This window comes from Colossoma macropomum, unplaced genomic scaffold (assembly GCF_904425465.1).
Source record: "Colossoma macropomum unplaced genomic scaffold, Colossoma_macropomum, whole genome shotgun sequence".
NCBI lineage: Eukaryota > Metazoa > Chordata > Actinopteri > Characiformes > Serrasalmidae > Colossoma > Colossoma macropomum.
Genome location: NW_023494806.1, coordinates 29,529,288 through 29,547,281, shown reverse-complemented (window position 1 = coordinate 29,547,281; position 17,994 = coordinate 29,529,288). Strand labels below are relative to the sequence as shown.

Genomic DNA, 17,994 nt, shown 5'->3' with positions numbered 1-17,994 from the left:
AGCAATGATTTGGTGATTATTCGAGAAATAATAATGTCTTTTTTTTTTTTAAAGAAAACAATATTAGTCTGAACTATACAAATGAAAACTAAAATGTATATCGTTTGGTCCTTTTAATAATTATTAACACCAATAAAATGTATTTATAACAATAAATAAATGTATATTAAATATTAATAAATTGATATCATTTAAAAAATAAGCAATAAATTTGTGATTAATCTAGAAATGTGAGTTCTTAAACAATCAAAATAATATTTAAACTACACAAACTAACTATTGGCCTTTTTTACATAACTATTAAATCTAATAAAATAAAAATTCAATAATTGTATTATAAACAATTGATATCATACTAAAGAATAAGCAATGATTTTACGATTATTCGAGTAATTTGAGTTTTTTAAAAGCAAAACAATGTAATACCAATCTATACAAACGAAAACTGAATAGTATTGTTTGACCTTTTTAATAGTTATTAAAAGTAAGAAAATACAAATGAAATAAATGCATATAAAGTAATTGATAACATATTTATAAATAAGCAATTATTATGGTGATTAATCGAGAAATTCGATTTTATTTTTTTTTTCAGTGAAGTGTTTACTGAAGCCAGGATGTCTGTTTCAGAGCAGAACTGCATCAAACCGATCTTTATCAGCCCTCCTAGGGTGGTATTTTGTTATTATTGGTCTCTAGAGAATCGCTGGTTTAGGGCTGCATCCAGGGCAGCGCGGTGCCGTCCTGGGCGGTGTGCCAGCAGTAGTAAGCAGCACCGGCAATAGAGGCGCACTCATTCATTCAACTACTCATGGTGCAGTGGCGCCATCTAGCGGAGCATTACGCTTTGACATCACACCACATTACATGAGTGGAACTATTTCAATGGATTTAATAGTTCAGTTGATTCATTGCGCGTTCTTTACATTTTTGCATCGTGAACTCAAATTAATCCAACTTAATTTAGAAAAGTTGTTAAACTAGTAGCTCATCATTTTTCTTTAGAAATAAAGACCAAAACCCATCATCAGCCAGGAAAACAGTTTCTAAGCATCATGTTCATGTTTTAATGCGTTTAAAGCAGAACATTGGCACAGTTTTCGACTTACTTATCTTATTACCAGCTTGATTTTTCTCAAAATGTGAATAATCAACACCTATGTTATGCTTCCCCTCACTGGCCACTTTATTAGAAACACCTACCATGTAATTCCACTCACTGGCCACTTTATTAGAAACACCTGTCTTGTACTTCCATTCACTGGCCACTTTATTAGAAACACCTACCTTGTACTTCCACTAACTGGCCACTTTATTAGAAACACCTATCTTGTACTTCCATTAACTGGCCACTTTATTAGAAACACCTATCTTGTACTTCCACTAACTGGCCACTTTATTAGAAACACCTATCTTGTACTTCCACTCACTGGCCACTTTATTAGAAACACCTATCTTGTACTTCCATTAACTGGCCACTTTATCAGAAACACCTACCTTGTACTTCCATTAACTGGCCACTTTATTAGAAATACCTACCTTGTACTTCCACTAACTGGCCACTTTATTAGAAACACCTACCTTGTGCTTCCACTAACTGGCCACTTTATTAGAAACACTTGAGAGAGCAGTGTGAGAGTATAAAAATACAGTATCATCATACAAACCAACTAATCACGGCTGATTCATTAAGAAGATGAATCTTAATTGATGATAATATAATTGTTTAACTGTGACAGCAGTAAAGACTTCATACACGCTGTGTGACAGTGAGTGCTGAACGTCCAGCAGGGCTGCTGTGGTCTGGACTGTTACGTGAGAATCGACCCGGATTTAAATCATCCATTTATCTCTCACACAAACACACACAGCTGTCCGATCTGGTGTTCTGCTACACACAGTGCGGCTCACACAGCAGCTGATTTTGGTCACCCTGTTTTATTATTATACATATAAAGATATGCAACATATTTGGCAACACTTGAATAAGCAAAAGAGCTTTAGTATGGAAATGGTCACCCACTTGTATAAGGAAGGAGAAAGTAACACACAGAGTTTCCAAAACTTAAAAACTGCCCCCATCAGATAAACAGCACTCAAAGCTTTCATCTCTGAGAGAGAGGAGAAAATCAAGCTGCTTCAGATCTGAAAACATCCACAGGTGTTTCTGTCCATCCTTCCACTGTGAGAAGATGACTCAGCGCTGTGGGTCTGAAAGGATGTGTAGCTGTCAAGAAGAACCTCACTGAGAAAAGGAGACAAACATATCAAACAAAGAAGCTGAACAATGGACTGACCACCCCAGAGTCCAGACCTCAAAACCACTGAATGTGTTTGATTACTTCAGAAAATCATCAACCAGCTTTCTAAGACTGAACTAACTAACTAACTAACTAAATAAATAAATAAATAAATAAATAACCTGAACTGAACAGCTGCTGCTTTGAATGGGAATTAAGTAAACCAAAGCGGGTCTCTGACTTTTACACAGTACTGAATTTTTTGTACAGTTTTCTATAAATGTTTAAAAACTGATTCCCCATGCTGGCCACTTTATCAGAAACCCCAGTCTGTAGTCCTTTATCAGTGGTCTGTTTCTGCCCTCAGAGCCTCACAGTCAGTAATTATTCACCCATATAGTGAAACTACAAGGCAGCGTTTTCAGTGAAGTACATTACAGTGGTGTTAACGTTTTACACGATTAACTTTTTCATGTTTTTCAATGTTTTTTTAAATAAATAAAATTCCTAACAATTTTTTTTCTTTTAAAATCATTTTCAGACTCCCCATACGGAAATATGATATATGGCAATATATGGGTTTCGAATGTATGATGTATAATCACATATCCAACTTACTTTTGCCACATGTAAACATACAGTTGTGTGAAAAAGTGTTTGCCCCCTTCCTGATTTCTTATTCTTTTGCATGTTTGTCACACTTAAATGTTTCAGATCACCAAACAAATTTAAATATTAGACAAAGATAACACAAGTAAACACAAAATGCAGTTTATAAATGAAGGTCTTTATTATTAAGGGAAAAAGAAATCCAAACCTACAGGGCCCTGTGTGAAAAAGTGATTGCCCCCTAAACCTAATAGCTGGTTGGGCCACCCTTAGCAGCAACAACTGCAATGAAGCGTTTGCGATAACTGGTAATGAGTCTTTTACAGCGCTGTGGAGGAATTTTGGCCACTCATCTTTGCAGAATTGTTGTAATTCAGCCACAATGGAGGGTTTCCGAGCATGAACCGCCTTTTTAAGATCATGCCACAGCATTTCAATCAGATTCAGGTCAGGACTTTGACTAGGCCACTCCAAAGTCTTAATTTTGTTTTTCTTAAGCCATTCAGAGGTGGACTTGCTGGTGTGCTTTGGATCATTGTCCTGCTGCAGAACCCAAGTGCGCTTCAGCTTGAGGTCACGAACAGATGGCCGGACATTCTCCTTCAGGATTTTTGGTAGACAGCAGAATTCATGGTTCCATTTACCACAGCAAGTCTTACAGGTCCTGAAGCAGCAAAACAGCCCCAGACCATCACACTACCACCACCATATTTTACTGTTGGTATGATGTTCCTTTTCTGAAATGCTGTTACTTCTACGCCAGATGTAACGGGACATACACCTTCCAAAAAGTTCAACTTTTGTCTCATCAGTCCACAGAGTATTCATCAAGATGTTTTCTAGCAAAACTGAGACGAGCCTTTATGTTCTTTTTGCTCAGCAGTGGTTTTCGTCTTGGAACTCTGCCATGCCGGCCATTTTTGCCCAGTCTCTTTCTTATGGTGGAGTCATGAACACTTAACTGAGGAAAGTGAGGCCTGCAGTTCTTTGGATGTTGTTGTGGGGTCTTTTGTGACCTCTTGGATGAGTCGTCGCTGCGCTGTTGGGGTAATTTTGGTCGGCCGGCCACTCCTAGGAAGGTTCACCACTGTTCCATATTTTGGTCATTTGTGGATAATGGCTCTCACTGTGGTTCGCTGGAGTCCCAAAGCTTTAGAAATGGCTTTATAACCTTTTCTAGGCTGATAGATCTCAATTACTTTGTTTCTCATTTGCTCCAGAATTTCTTTGGATCGCAGCATGATGTCTAGCTTCTGAGGATCTTTTGGTCTACTTCACTTTGTCAGGCAGGTCCTATTTAAGTGATTTCTTGATTGAGAACAGGTATGGCAGTAATCAGGCCTGGGTGTGGCGGGGGTTGGGGGTGGGGGTCAATCACTTTTTCACACAGGGCTCTGTAGGTTGGATTTCTTTTTTCCCTTAATAATAAAGACCTTCATTTATAAACTGCATTTTGTGTTTACTTGTGTTATTTTTGTCTAATATTTAAATTTGTTTGGAATGCCTGAGCCTTTGTGATATACGTGTCCATTTATCAGATCTCTGTACGGTCCACTTCAAAGAAAAGCGCAAGGCTGGATTTTTCGTGTGGAAACGGCGCCGTCTAGCGGCAACACGAGGCAGCGCCCGGGTCTTTATGAGGTCCACAGTGTGGATCTATAAATATCACGGCTGTTCAGTGAGTCAGATATTACATTATATTACAAATAGTTACATCATACGACATTACCAATAGATGCTGAGGAGTTTTATTGATTTTACAGTTAAGAGACGGAATCACTCGCTGATAAATCCCCCTGCATAACGCATTACTGGCCTGTCTGTAAATGTTTTAGGTCTTTTAGGTAATTTCCACACACAAAAACACAAGATTATGTCAGCTGTATCTAATATAGTCTGTATCCTGGGTTCGTCTTTAACTTTATTTTACAATAAAAGTCTAGTAAACATGATAAATGCTATATATTTGATTAGGTTATGTTTTTTATTGCACTTACATTATCACATTTACTGTTTTCCTAATAGACTTAAATGTGGCTCCTTTTAAAGGAATACAGCTGTTAAAATAAACAATAAACATAAAATAAATTGAATTAAAACTGAAAATAAAAATAAAAACATTAAATTAAACAAATAAAAATAAAACATTTAAAATATTAATTAAATAAATTACATTATTAAAATAAACGAAATTATAAACGAAATAAGTTATTAATTAAATGCTTAAACTAAATAAATTAATAAATAAACACCCTCGCCGCGTCACATCCCTTCCGTAAGAGACAAACAGCACGTGTACTGGGCGTGGCCACGTCATACGAGCCCAGCCAATCCGCGCCAGGGTTGTCTGAATATATTACTGGCGTGCTGACGTTCATAAACGAGGCGTGGTGAGAGCTGCTGGCGCAGCCAATGGTGTGAGTGACAGCGCGGTGGCCCCGCCCTGTATTTAAATGAAGCGCATCGGTTCGCGGAAGTGTTGATTTTTAAAGGGCCAGCGTCGCTTTAACGGAGACAGAAGAGGAGAGAAAGGGGCAGCAGAAGGAGGCCTCAGCGGGGCAAAAGGGCAGAAAAACAGCGCTCTGCCGCCGAGTTTTCGATCTGGTCTTGAGTTTTTGGCCGATTAAGTCGAGGAGACGTCGTCTGCAGCGTAATCGAGGCCGGCTGTGGTGATATATCGATTGTTCTGATCGGATCTGATCACATCTGATCAAAATAAGAGCCTAAAAACTCTTTGTGCTCCTCAAAGCTTGGACAGTTTTGCCTAAATTTGTGTGGACTGACCTCCTCCAGCCCTTTGCCATCATCTTTACCCTGGGTGAGTAGCAGAATCTGGGCTGGTGCCTTCCTTTTGTGCTGCTTCTGTTTTTTTTGTCCTTACTTATTGGACCATAACTTCACTATGGTGGCACATTTGGTTCCACATTCTTCATGGAAGTGTCAGATCAGGCTGAGAAGTGGAGATGTCTGTCATGATTGAGTGTGATGACCCTTCAGGAGGAGCTGTCTGGTCTGATCTGATCTTACTCACCCATGCACACCCTTCCAGTCTCTAATCCCTTCCTTGCAAAGTGCTATGATGACTAGATGATTAGTATTCTGCACATGTTGCTGGATGGTGGCTCTTTTTTTACTGAATGACCAAGAACACTTGTTCCAGCTGCAGGGATTGTATGTAGGACTGACCAGACTGTCCAGGGGATGCACAATGCACAAATGCACAAAGCATGCAGAACATACTCCAGTGCTTCAGGGTGCAGGGGGGCGTTTTGGCTCTGGCTTTTGTCTGGGGCTCAATCTCAAACGGCTCCCTACTCCCTATATAGTGCACTACGTAAGCCACAGGAATGTGGCTTTTATAGCCAAATAGTGCACTGAATGATAGTATGGAGACCAAGCTGGATTCTGAAATGTATTTCTTGGACATACGGTGCACAGTTTGGATGCTGAAGCCATCAATTTATGGCCAGTGCAGTGCACTATGTAGGGAGTGGGGAGCCGTTTGGGATTGAGCCTGGGATTTGCGCCGGCTCAGCCACATCCAGCATTGTCTCCTTTTTGCATGAGAAGGTGCAGCCAGAAAGTGCCTGAAAGGCTTCGCTTAAAGAGTACGTACATGCATATGAGACGCCAGCAGGCCTGGACTGAACTGGATATGAGCAGACAGCGTTATCAATATTAGCAATATTATGCCTGTAAAGCATGGAAACCTCAATATGCAGGTGCAAGTGGCCTCAGAATGCAGTGCAGTTCATTTGACTGTTTAACCAGAAAAGCATTGCAGTAGTTATTTATGTAAGTGTATATATATCTTTGTCTCTATAACCGTAGGCTTATTTACAGACAGGGAGGGCGAGCGAGGTAGACAGACTGTCAGGAATGATGAGAGAGGGAGACAGACAATGAGACAGACAGAGAGACAAAGAAAGACAGACATGCAGACACAGGCGGAGGGTTTGGTCAGTGGGCGAACGCACGCTCAGGTTTGGGCAATGAATCGGCATAGAGTGACCTGCCAGCTGTCTGAAGGCTCAGTTAGAGATCAGAGAGAAGACGTTCATCCTGCCCACATCCTGCAGACTTGTGTAATGTTGCTGGTGTGCAGGATGGCAGTGCAGTGCTGTAGACATCACTACCTGAGTTACATCACAGGGAGAGAGAGACAAGGAGAGGGCATTGGGTTCACTATGGATGGAAGCATATTAAAGGGGAATTCTGCTTTTTTTCAGAATGTCTGTATAATTAAATGCTTAAGATGTAAACAGAGTGGTTCAGAGTGGTTTGATGTGAAACGCCCTGTTCTAGAGAAACTTACAGAGTCAGAATTGTTCACAGTGGTGGTGATAGGAACCAGACGTCCACCTCTAAAAGCTCCCTCACAGAAAGTTACTACATGAAATGGTTATGAATTCACTGCCTGATGACTGAGACACTGTTTTTTAATAGTTTTGGGAAGATTTTGGCCTTAAACTCTATTCACGGTGGAGGGATACATGCAGGACGTTGTGAGGCAAAATAGTCCCCAAAGAAAACTGATTATTTCAGATTTTCCACTATTTTCCATCATCAACATTCCATATAAACTCAGAAGACTCGTGTAGGTTCACTGGTGGTTTTGGATAGTAAATAAAATGTCTATATTTGTGTTGTAGTCATGGCGACCCCTGGTTCCTATCACCACCACTGTAAAGACATCTGAACCATTTCACACCAAACCACTCTGAATATTTACATCTCAATCACTGACTTGTACAGTTTTGTTGGTGAAAGATGGTGGAATTCCCCTTTAAGGTTTGATACAAGTCCAGAGAGGATGGCTTGCAGTATAATTAGGGTGGCCAGATATCCCATAAGTCTATTTCAGGAGGGTATTAGGGGTCATTCAAATTTAACTACATTTTTTAGACGACATATTTTTCATCTGACACTCTTCTTTTAGTCACCTAGACATTGACCACAGTTCTACGCTACTGCTGTGATGGGTCAATAGAAAGCCCCTCAAAAACATAAACTCTTCCTGAAGGTTCTTCTTATGACTGTTCAGAATGTAAACACTGTTTAGACACAGGCCTCCATTTCTTCCCATCCTGCTTATTAAACACTATTTAGCCAGTTTAGCTTACTGGAGTGCGCTAGCGTATCTTTTCTGCTGGAGTTTTTCTAGCCGGTTATCATGGTAGGGATGTTTGGATGCTCTCTGTGTGGAAAAATGTTGTTTTTAATTTTATTTTCTCCTCAAAAAAATCTGAGTAATGGATGTAAAACTGCATGGCCGAAATGCCCCTCGCTCCCTCACATTCCCTCTACTCTGCTAGCTTGCTAGCTAGCAAGCGAAGGCTAAAAACACAGCTAAAAACAACAAACACAAAGGCACTGCACCAAAGCTAGTTAGCCAGTTTAGCTTACTGGAGTGCACTAGCGTATCTTTTCTGGTGTGTTTCAATTGGGACGCCTGGTTGGCTAGAGTTTTTCTAGCCGGTTATCATGGTAGGGACGTTTGGATGCTCTCTCTGTGGGAAAATGTTGTTTTTTATCTTCTTTTTTCCTCAAACAAATCTGAGAAATTGTGTAAAACTGCATGGCCGAAATGCCCTTCGCTCTCTTTTACCCCTCTCTCATTTACCGTCCTTCACTGTCATTGCTCAGTTCATTGATCAGTAAGTCGAAATAAGCTGAAATAGTTGTAGGTAATGCTTTGTGTCCGATTTGCTGTAACCCTTTTGTTGATATTTCAGTTTTGGAGGTGGTGAAAATGGACACGTAGCTCAGTTATAGCTGAGGAGTAGCTGCTTTAGATCACAAAGAAGTGCTAATTTTGCATATTTAAAAGTAAAATATGTATTTATTTGAGCCAAACCAGGCGGTGTAGTGTATGACTACACCTTTCTTTTTTCTTTTTTTGGTTGCAGACTACTCCATCTGTTATAAATGACTGCTGACGCAACATTTACTCTACTCTGCTTCCAAGCGAAAGCTAAAAACACAGCTAAAAACAACAAAAATAAAAGCACTACACCAAAGCTTATAGCCAGACAAATCAATTATACATGTTTTAAGTACATTATCTTCAAACGTCTTGAAAAAAAAAAAAAACATTTTGCATTGCAAAGTTTGCATGGCTAACTGATTAGCTCACTGATGCTAACCTAGCAGAGGAATTTCTATTTGAATAATCTGCACCTCACTGTCTCCTCACCACCTACTGCAGCTGAAAGCTGGTTGAATGTGAGTGAGTCACAGTTGGCGAGGGCACAAAGCTGTATCAAAACAAGGCCTTGGCCTCCCGGCCGTGGACGGCAGTCGAGGGTTCAAACTAAGGATCTACCAGCAATAAGGCCGGTCTTTGGACAGCTGTGCCACTCAGGAGCCGGATCAACACATAAAGTATCAAAAATCAAATCTTTTCCTCAGAATCATCAACCGTATTGAACTGGAGTGTAATATGTGTGTAATGACACCTTAAACTAACAAGCGCAGCTTTTATTAGAACATCAGGAAAAGGTAAGGAGGCCAACACGGATCTTTTGGTTGATGTTGGGTTGGATGTCTAGGTGCATGTCCAGGCATGTCCTGTGGCTTTAGTTATGATGCTTTTGTCAAACACAACACAGCTATTCTTCTGCTCTCTGTTCACTATATAGTGCACTATTATTCTAGTGGTCTCAAAACATAGTATTAGTGCTCCAGTGTAGGGAACATTGATTAGGGGCTGATTGTGTTCCCATTACTAGTGTTTTATTTAGTGTTTCAATGTAGGGAAAATCAATTAGGGACCATTTCTGTTCCCATTAGTAGTGTTTTCTATAGTGCTCCAGTGTAGGAAATAGTGATTAGGGGCCATTTCTGATCCCATTAATAGTGTTTTATATAGTGCTCCAATGTAGGGGACAGTGATTAGGTTCCATTTCTGATCGCATTAATAGTGTTGTATATGGTGCTCAAATTAGGAAATAGTGATTTGGGAACCATTTCTCTTCCTTATGATTGTGTTCTATAGGGCTCCAACGTAGGGTATAGTAATTAGGAAAGCATTTCTTTTCCTTATGATAGCGTTCTATAGTGTTCCACAATGGTGAACAGTGATAAGGGAACCGTTTCTAACGCAGTGATGATGGTCCACTTCATTCCTCTCTGTTGTCCTCCGTGGCTGATATGGTCTTCAGACGCTCCTGAGCTTTGGTCTAGAGCAATTTGAGACATAATTACTGTCTGTCTCACATTCTTTAGCTGCATGACACAAAACAACCTGCTCTTCCAGACCGAGGCCACAGATAAGGTCTTTAGCAGTGCGCTTGTGTGCATGCGTGTGCATGCGTGTGCATGCGTGCTCACGTGTGTGAATGTCGGTACCACACCATGCCTCAGATTCTTTTACAGCAGTTCAGTGAAAAATCTGACTTGCTCCAAACGTAGTTCATCAGCCGATAAAGCGAGTTTTGTTGGCCACAAGCTGACGTTAGTGATGTGAGTGATAACATTAACTACCATGATGAATTTACTTTCTCAGTACAGCAAATGTTATGATAAATAATGTAGGTGTACCAGTGTGTCTGTATATTGAATACAGTGCATGTATATTGATATATTGTACTAGCGTGTCTGTATGTTGTATAGTGTGCCTGTGTATTGATCTAAAGTACTTCTACTACTCTATGTTGACTTTCTGAGTCGGGATTCCCGCTGAGGGGGCGTTCCCTGCTAGAAAAACCAGCATGGCTGGTCACCAGCAAAGCCAGCTTATGTTGTGTTTCGGATGCTGGTATGCTGGTCAACCAGCATGACCATGAGGGGTGACGAGCTAAAACAGCACCAGACTAGACCGTGGATTACATGCTGCTCTAAACTGGGTTTTTCAGCTTTGGTTTTTCTTAGTTGAAGGTCTGAAATTATGAGCTTTAGTTAAACAGCACAACTTCAGAAGATAACTTAGCATTAGCATTAAGCGTTTCAGCTTCAGAAGGTAACGTTAAGCGTAGTTAACCCGTATTGTCTCCGGTGTCTGTGATTGGCAGACGGTGAAAAAGGCCCTGTGTCCTTCAGAGGCTCCAGCGTGTTGACGTGAACCCAGAGGCGGCGGCGGCCGCTCGTCCTCAGTGATGAGCTGCTTCCACTGCTGGGTTTATTTGAAGGTTATAATCACTTTTATTTTAGTATCTGTATGATAGGCTTGGTGTGTATGTCGCTCATGACTATCCTTAGTGTCTCTCTCTCTCTCCTCTCTCCTCTCCTCTCTCCTCTCTCTCTCTCTCTCTCTCTCTCTCTCTCTCTCTCTCTCTTTCTCTTTCTCTCTCTCTCCAGCCTCTGCTCACTCTACAGCTCTCCAAACAGTAGTGCACAAGCGCTGCGTTCAGGACTAAAATTAAAATGTGATGTTAATATTTACATATCAGTGAATGTCGAAGTCGATACTGATACATAAACATTTAGAAAATGTAGGACTTTACACTAAATCTAACTGGAGTAACATTACAGAGAAATCCTCACTGGTGTTACAGATAAATGGCTGCTACAGAGCACCAAACCACATGTTGTCAATCATGGAATATCCACTAAAATATGTAATTTAATCCATTTATATTCTATTTTTTCACAATTACCTAAGAATAAAGTTGGTCACACCAGTGACTTCAGCTACCTCTTTGGTGGAAATGTGTAACTGCAGCAACAGGCAGGTGCTTCAGCCCCCTTCCCCGAGAGGATGAATCTGACGACTGAAAGAGAATCAAAGAGAACTCAGTCTAAACTTGGCGAAGCAGCGTCTTCTGAGGATGTGACTGAATTATCTACTATAGTCGTCATAAACATCGAGCCAGAGTCTCTGTGTGTGACATGTATGTAAAGACGTACAACGTGGGGTGAAAAACCAGACGCCTCTGACTTTTAAATGATCATTTCAGGCTGTCCAGGGCGACTCGCAGCAGGCGTCGGGCCGGGAGTATCTGTGTAGCTGAGGATTTCAAAATGTGTGGAGGAAACTGAGCATTTTAGCGATGGTCAGTTTGCTAATGTTAGCTGTAGCTAGCTGCTAAGCGAACCTGAGGAAACGGTAATTTCTCCTTTATGCTTAGTGTAAAATATGAGTATTTCAGTTTAAGAGGATATGACACTAAGTCTCTCTCTCTCTATCTCTCTCTCTCTCTCTCTCTCTCTCTCTCTCTCTCCCTCTCTCTCTCTCCAACAGTAAAGAATGCAGCAGTAAAATCCTCACATCCCCCCGTACAGTCATAAGCCTTCGAGCTGCCCTTGGACTGTGTGTGTGTGTGTGTGGTGTGTGTGTGTGTCTGTGTGTGTGTGAGGGTGTGTGTGTGTCTGTGTGTGTGTGAGGGTGTGTGTGTGTGTGTGTGAGAGAGAGTGGTGAGGTGGTCGCTCCCTCGTTGATCAGTGTTGTGTGGTAATCTCTGTAGAGCGACTATCCTTAATCTCATCACCTCCCCCCCAATTCACTCCACACACAGAGGTTCGTTTTATACAGTGTCGGGTCTATATATATATATATATATCCAGAAAGACATCATTCATATATATATATATGAATGATGTGTTTCTGTGTATATATAAATGTATATGTGGGTGTATCTATATGTATTGTGTCTCATGTGGATTATAAATATGGGGTATATGTGTAAAATACAGGATGTACAAATACACACACAGACACACACAGAGAAGTCAAAACCGGTTTAGGAAGTGTGTGTGTGTGTGTGTGAGTGTGTGTGAGTGTGTGTGTGTGTGTGTGTGTGTGAGTGTGTGTGTGTGTGTTCTATTTTTAGTGTGTAATCTGTAACCTCCTCAGAGAGGATCTACAGATGTTGTTTTACTGACGCATGAAAACATACAGTCACCATGTTAACCACATTAACTCTTCTACTGTATTAGGACTCTCTCTGTCTCTCTCTCTCTCTCTCTCTCTGTCTCTCTCTCTCTCTCTGTCTCTCTCTCTCTCTCTCTGTCTCTCTCTCTCTCTCAATCACTCTCTGTCTCTCTGTTTCTGTCTCTCTGTCTCTCTCTCTCTGTCTCTCTCTCTCTCTCTGTGTGTGTGTGTCTCTCTCTCTCTGTCTCTCTCTCTCTCTCACACTCACTCTCTCTCTCTGTCTCTCTCTCTCTCTCACTCACTCTCTGTCTCTCTGTCTTTGTCTCTCTCTCTCTCTCTCTCTCTCTCTCTCTCTCTCTCAGTAATGAACAGATCATTAAGACTTTAACAGTGTTGATAGTGATTGTGGGTGACACTCAGTCACTCGCTCACTGTCTCACTCTCACAGGGACAGATATGGATCAGAGAGAGAGGGGGGAGAGGGAGAGAGAGACTAACTGAAAGAGGGATATGTGAATAAGGTGACCTATGTCACCTTCTGTGTGTGCCTTCTAGTTTCCAAGGAACCAGCGACTTCTCCAACTTGTTTCACTTGTGAGGTAGGTGACCGCTGAGTGACCCCTGAGTGATCCCTGCTTGTAGCGAGATCGGAAGTGGGCGGAGTCATAGGTGTGTTGAAGCCATATATGGGCGGAGTCTTTTTGTATGCAGAGCCATATCTGGCGGAGTCATAGATGTGCAGAGTCATCAGTGGGCGGAGTCAAACATATGGAGTGCCATGGGTGAGCGGTCGAATGCAGAGTGACTGGTGGGTGGAGTAGCTGTTTTTTTATTAGGAAGGAGTACAAGAGCCTGATGAACATGAACAATAAACAGTGTGCTTTACTTTTTTTCTCCTTCCTTCTGTTCTGCCCCACCCACCACATCCCACATACACACCCTGAACGGTTACCATGAGTACAGGAAAAATAAAGACAATAATAGAACAAAAGTAAATAAATAAATCCATAAATAAAATAAAGAAAAAGAAATTATAGATAACGTGGACAATAATAATACAGATATTAATGGATATTAAGATTAGGACAGTGTAATACATCTGGACACAAACTCGCACTTATGATCACATGTTTTTGGATGGAGAGGAGACGAGGACCAGACCCTCGAGCACCCTGAGAATAATTCGTTATCCAGTAGGGAGGGATTGTTTTATCTTTTATTTTGTAATTACTACAGAGCTATTCTTCCGGTAATTTTGAGACGGACCCTAACTCTGAAGGAGATGCTGGGACAAACAGTGATAAAAGTTGCGCTTGTAGTGTCTGTGATCTTTAATTTGGCCACGAGACGAGTAGGACAGAACAGAATTGGGAATGTCCGAGTCCACTCAGCTTGGCCTGATGTCTTCAGACTGAGGCCTTTCAGCTGATGTCCAACCTTACCTGTGTTGGAACAGTTAACATGATATTAATGTAGGATGTCACATCACCCTGCATGTTTAAACAATGAGCCACTAACCAGGGGTCTCGGAGTGCCAGGGGCCTCGGTGGCCCTCAGACCACAGGCCCCAAGACTAGGGACAGTCCACTGATGCTAAAGTTAGATAAATACAAGCCTAAGCATGACCACTGTGTTTAAACCAGTTCAAATCCCCTTTGACATCTAAAACGTGCAGAAATTTATATTTGTGAATTAGTAATTTCGGTTACATTACTTTTGTCCACCACTGTTCCAAACACACATAAACATGAGTGGTTTATTAAAACTTTATAACACTTTTCTATTTAATATTATTCCTTGAGGTCCACATGTCGTTCGTGTGGTCAGGCAAAATTCATTCATGACCGTCTTCCAACCTCTCTGTATCTCTTAGAATTAAACAGCCTGTTTTTGAAACTCTGCCTCTGTGACATTGAAGAAATATGCAAATGAGCTCTGTTCTGATTGGCTGTCCTGTATTGTGCCTCTTTCAAAAAGCACTAAAGACTGAATAGGTCGATAGATTCAAATGTACTGGTTTTCAAAGAGTTTGGGGGTGGGGGGGCCTCCGAAGACACTTGTGCCCAGGGGTCTCGTGAGACCCTGATCCGTCACTGTATTTAAACGTTTGGTTATGTTTGTGTGGGAACGCTCTAATCTTGCTTTGCGTTAAATAAATCAATAAATGAAAAATTGAAATCAGCTGTAAATATACATACATACATACATACATACATACCATCACTGTGAGTTGGGGTGGGCAATATGGCGATATGTTATTGTTATTGTGATATTTTGTCATGGTATGCTTTTCTAAGCATATTGTAAGTATCATCAGTACTTAAAGAACCCTGACCGACAGCCTGTTTCATTACAATGTCAGCGAAATTAGTCATATTTAATGGGATTTGGTGCATCGTTTTGTGAAACATTGAATAAAATCATTGTAATGTACGTTTACAGGCTCTATTTGTTTGGCTTTTTGTGTCTATTGTTTAACTAAAAAGCTCCAAAGCTGATACGTTTTGTCCTGAGTGCTTATTCTGAAGGTTTTGCACCATTTAGAGTACAAATAATTCTACATACGTGCTTTTAACAAGCTAGCGCTCCTGCACACTGAAATCATTTTGCAGGAAAGTAAGTCTATATATTTATAACAGCACTGTTTTATACCAACACCAGTTTCTCAACCTGCCACAGCCTCCAAACTACCACACTGGACAGAGCCTGCGGGTTTATATGGGTTATTTTGGTGAGGTCAGTCTTATGATGTCAGTTCAGTGCAGAGCAGTGTTAGCCTGAATGTAGCCACAGTCATATTTCCTCCTTAATGACCAGAGAATCAGCGTTTGGAGGAAGAACAGTCTGTACAGCGAAACATGTCCGCTTTAGAACATTTCTGTGGACCTTGTGTGTGAAATACCCCCTGGTGTTTAGGGGGGTCCCATGTTAGCTGGGTAATCCACCATTAGCTGGCTGCTAACTTGGTTGTCATAGCAGCTAGTTTCACAGTTTAACAGTTCTTCTTTTAAAAATGTGACCCCCCCCCCCAGGACTCCCTGTATTCCACACCTCAGGTAGACCACCACACATTTTTCCCATAGAGAGAACCTGCTTAGGCCTGGACTTCCTTATATGGGCATAATGACTTCACGACTTCAGAGGTCTGTAGGCAGTGGGTGGAACTAGAAGCTTTCAAACCGTGAGTGGGTGGGGCCAAAACCTTGCCGACCAAAATGGGGCGGGGCCATAAGTGTTGCTCTGGCTGGTACCATACAGGAAGAAGAGCGTCTCCTAGGATACACTATGTTTAGGCTGTCAAAACCTCAGGCAGAGGAAGTTGAGGCGGTGTGTAAACTATTTCACACATTTCAACAGCAGCTCTTCTCACACGTTTGTGAAATTGCTGATAAAATCTCTCTCTCTCAGTGTCTCTGTCTGTCTCTCGCTCGCTCTCTCACATATAGTGTTTCAGAGGAGGCCGGACAGAAGACCACAGACCGAGATGAAGTCGGCTGCTTGTTCAGCAGCAGCTTATTTGAATTTTTCCAGTCCACCTTAAATAGTGCAGCAGTTACATTAACACTGTGTTAAAGGCTGCTTAGCCAGGGTCAAGTCAAGATCTGACAGGCCAAGAAAAGATTTTTAACAAATTTGTACTACAGAAGCAAATTTTATCTGAGGCCTCATATAAAAATATCGCTGTTGTCGGAAGAAAACCTCGTATCTCCAAAATGGTAACTTTACAGGAGAAGAAAAAACATATTTTACTTTTAATGTAAGTCAGTGGAACCAGACATTTTTCGAGGTCATTTTGGGTCATTTCTTTTGGTCAATTCAGCATGAAATTTGCATACAATGTTAAGGGTAACATGTATTTTCAAATCATGTCAAAAACTGAAAAGCGTCAAAAATGGAGATACGAGGTTTTCCTCCGACAGCAGCGATATGTGGATATTTTTGAATTACGAGTTTGAAATGCAAGAACGATTCTATTGACTAAAAATGAGCTAAAACACATGTATAAATGGTTTGGCCTTCTCTGAAGGCCCTGAGGGCTCCACTCTGCTGGTGCTGGACCAGACAGTCTGGTTTTGAGCTTCTTGTTGGTGCTGGCGTTAGAATGTCTAGTTGAGTCTCAGAGACATGCGTTCTATGTGTTAAAGTGCCTTCAGTGCCAGCAGATGCTGGACTGAACACGCTACTTAGTACAATAGTATATGGATTGATACACAGCATTTATGGAGGCAAAGTTATGGAGGGGTTCAGGGTGGAAAGGTAAACCCATAATATCTCGGTTATTTCTATAATAAGTTATTGCTATCATAGAAAATATGAAGAGGAATGTAAAAATAAACCAAATAACCCAAAGACGTATTGTTATAAAAAGAACAGAGGGTGTGATAAAGTAAATACTGGATGCCCCCCCAGCCCCCACCATAGCCCCGCCGCTGACACACACACACAGAGCCTGAAGCTGTTCCTCTGTGTACAGTGTGATGATATGGGCTGACGAGCAGTGCTGAGGTTCAGCCTCTGCTGCTGTAGTTGTGGTGAAGTGAACACTCTACATTCCTATGGTTTTACACATTGACTGTTATGTACATTCAATTCAATACGTCTCTCCTGCTCTCTCTCTCCCTCCCTCCCTCCCTCCTTCTCTCTCTCCCTCCCTCCCTCCCTCCTTCTCTCTCTCCCTCCCTCCCTCCTTCTCTCTCTCTCTATCGCACACACTCAGTGGGGCCGTCTGGTCCTGCAGTGCTTTTACAAACACCAAAGAGGGAAACTTTTATTTGAGCTTCCTCAGATTTTTACATATAAGTTACACATGCGTAATACATTCTGGATATTTTATTAAATAGTTAGTACATATTGCTGCTGTCGGGACAAAACTTTGTATCCTATTTTTGTCCATTTTTCATTTTTGACAGAATTTGAAAAAGGCAGCTGCCCTTCATGATGCATCAGAATTTCATGATGAACAGACCAACAGAAATGATCCAAAATTACTTGGAAAATAGTCTGGTTCCATTGACTTACATTTAAAGTTGAGTATGTTTTTTGCTGACAGCCTATATATATGTGTGTGTGTGTATATATATATATATATGTATATGTGTATGTATGTATGTGTGTGTGTGTGTATGTATGTGTATATATGTGTGTGTGTGTGTGTGTGTATATATATATATATATATATATATGTATATGTGTGTGTGTGTGTGTGTGTGTGTGTGTGTGTGTGTGTGTATATATTACTTTTAATGTAAGTCGGTGGGACCAGACATTTTGGGCCGTTTCTTTTGTTCAATTCATTGTGAAATTTACACACAATGTAAAACAGGCATTTTCAAA

At 41.0% G+C, this 17,994-nt stretch overlaps 1 protein-coding gene across 2 annotated transcripts in view; it reads left to right on the top strand.

Moving 5' to 3' along the window:
• Positions 1-5,344: 5,344 nt before the first annotated feature.
• LOC118827207 (protein FAM214B) overlaps positions 5,345-17,994 on the top strand; it is a 38,660-nt gene continuing 26,010 nt past the window's right edge. For both annotated transcript variants that reach the window (XM_036598483.1, XM_036598484.1), the window contains exon 1: positions 5,345-5,667. The gene's annotated coding sequence lies outside the window, so the exon portion shown is untranslated. The remainder of the gene's footprint in view (positions 5,668-17,994) is intronic.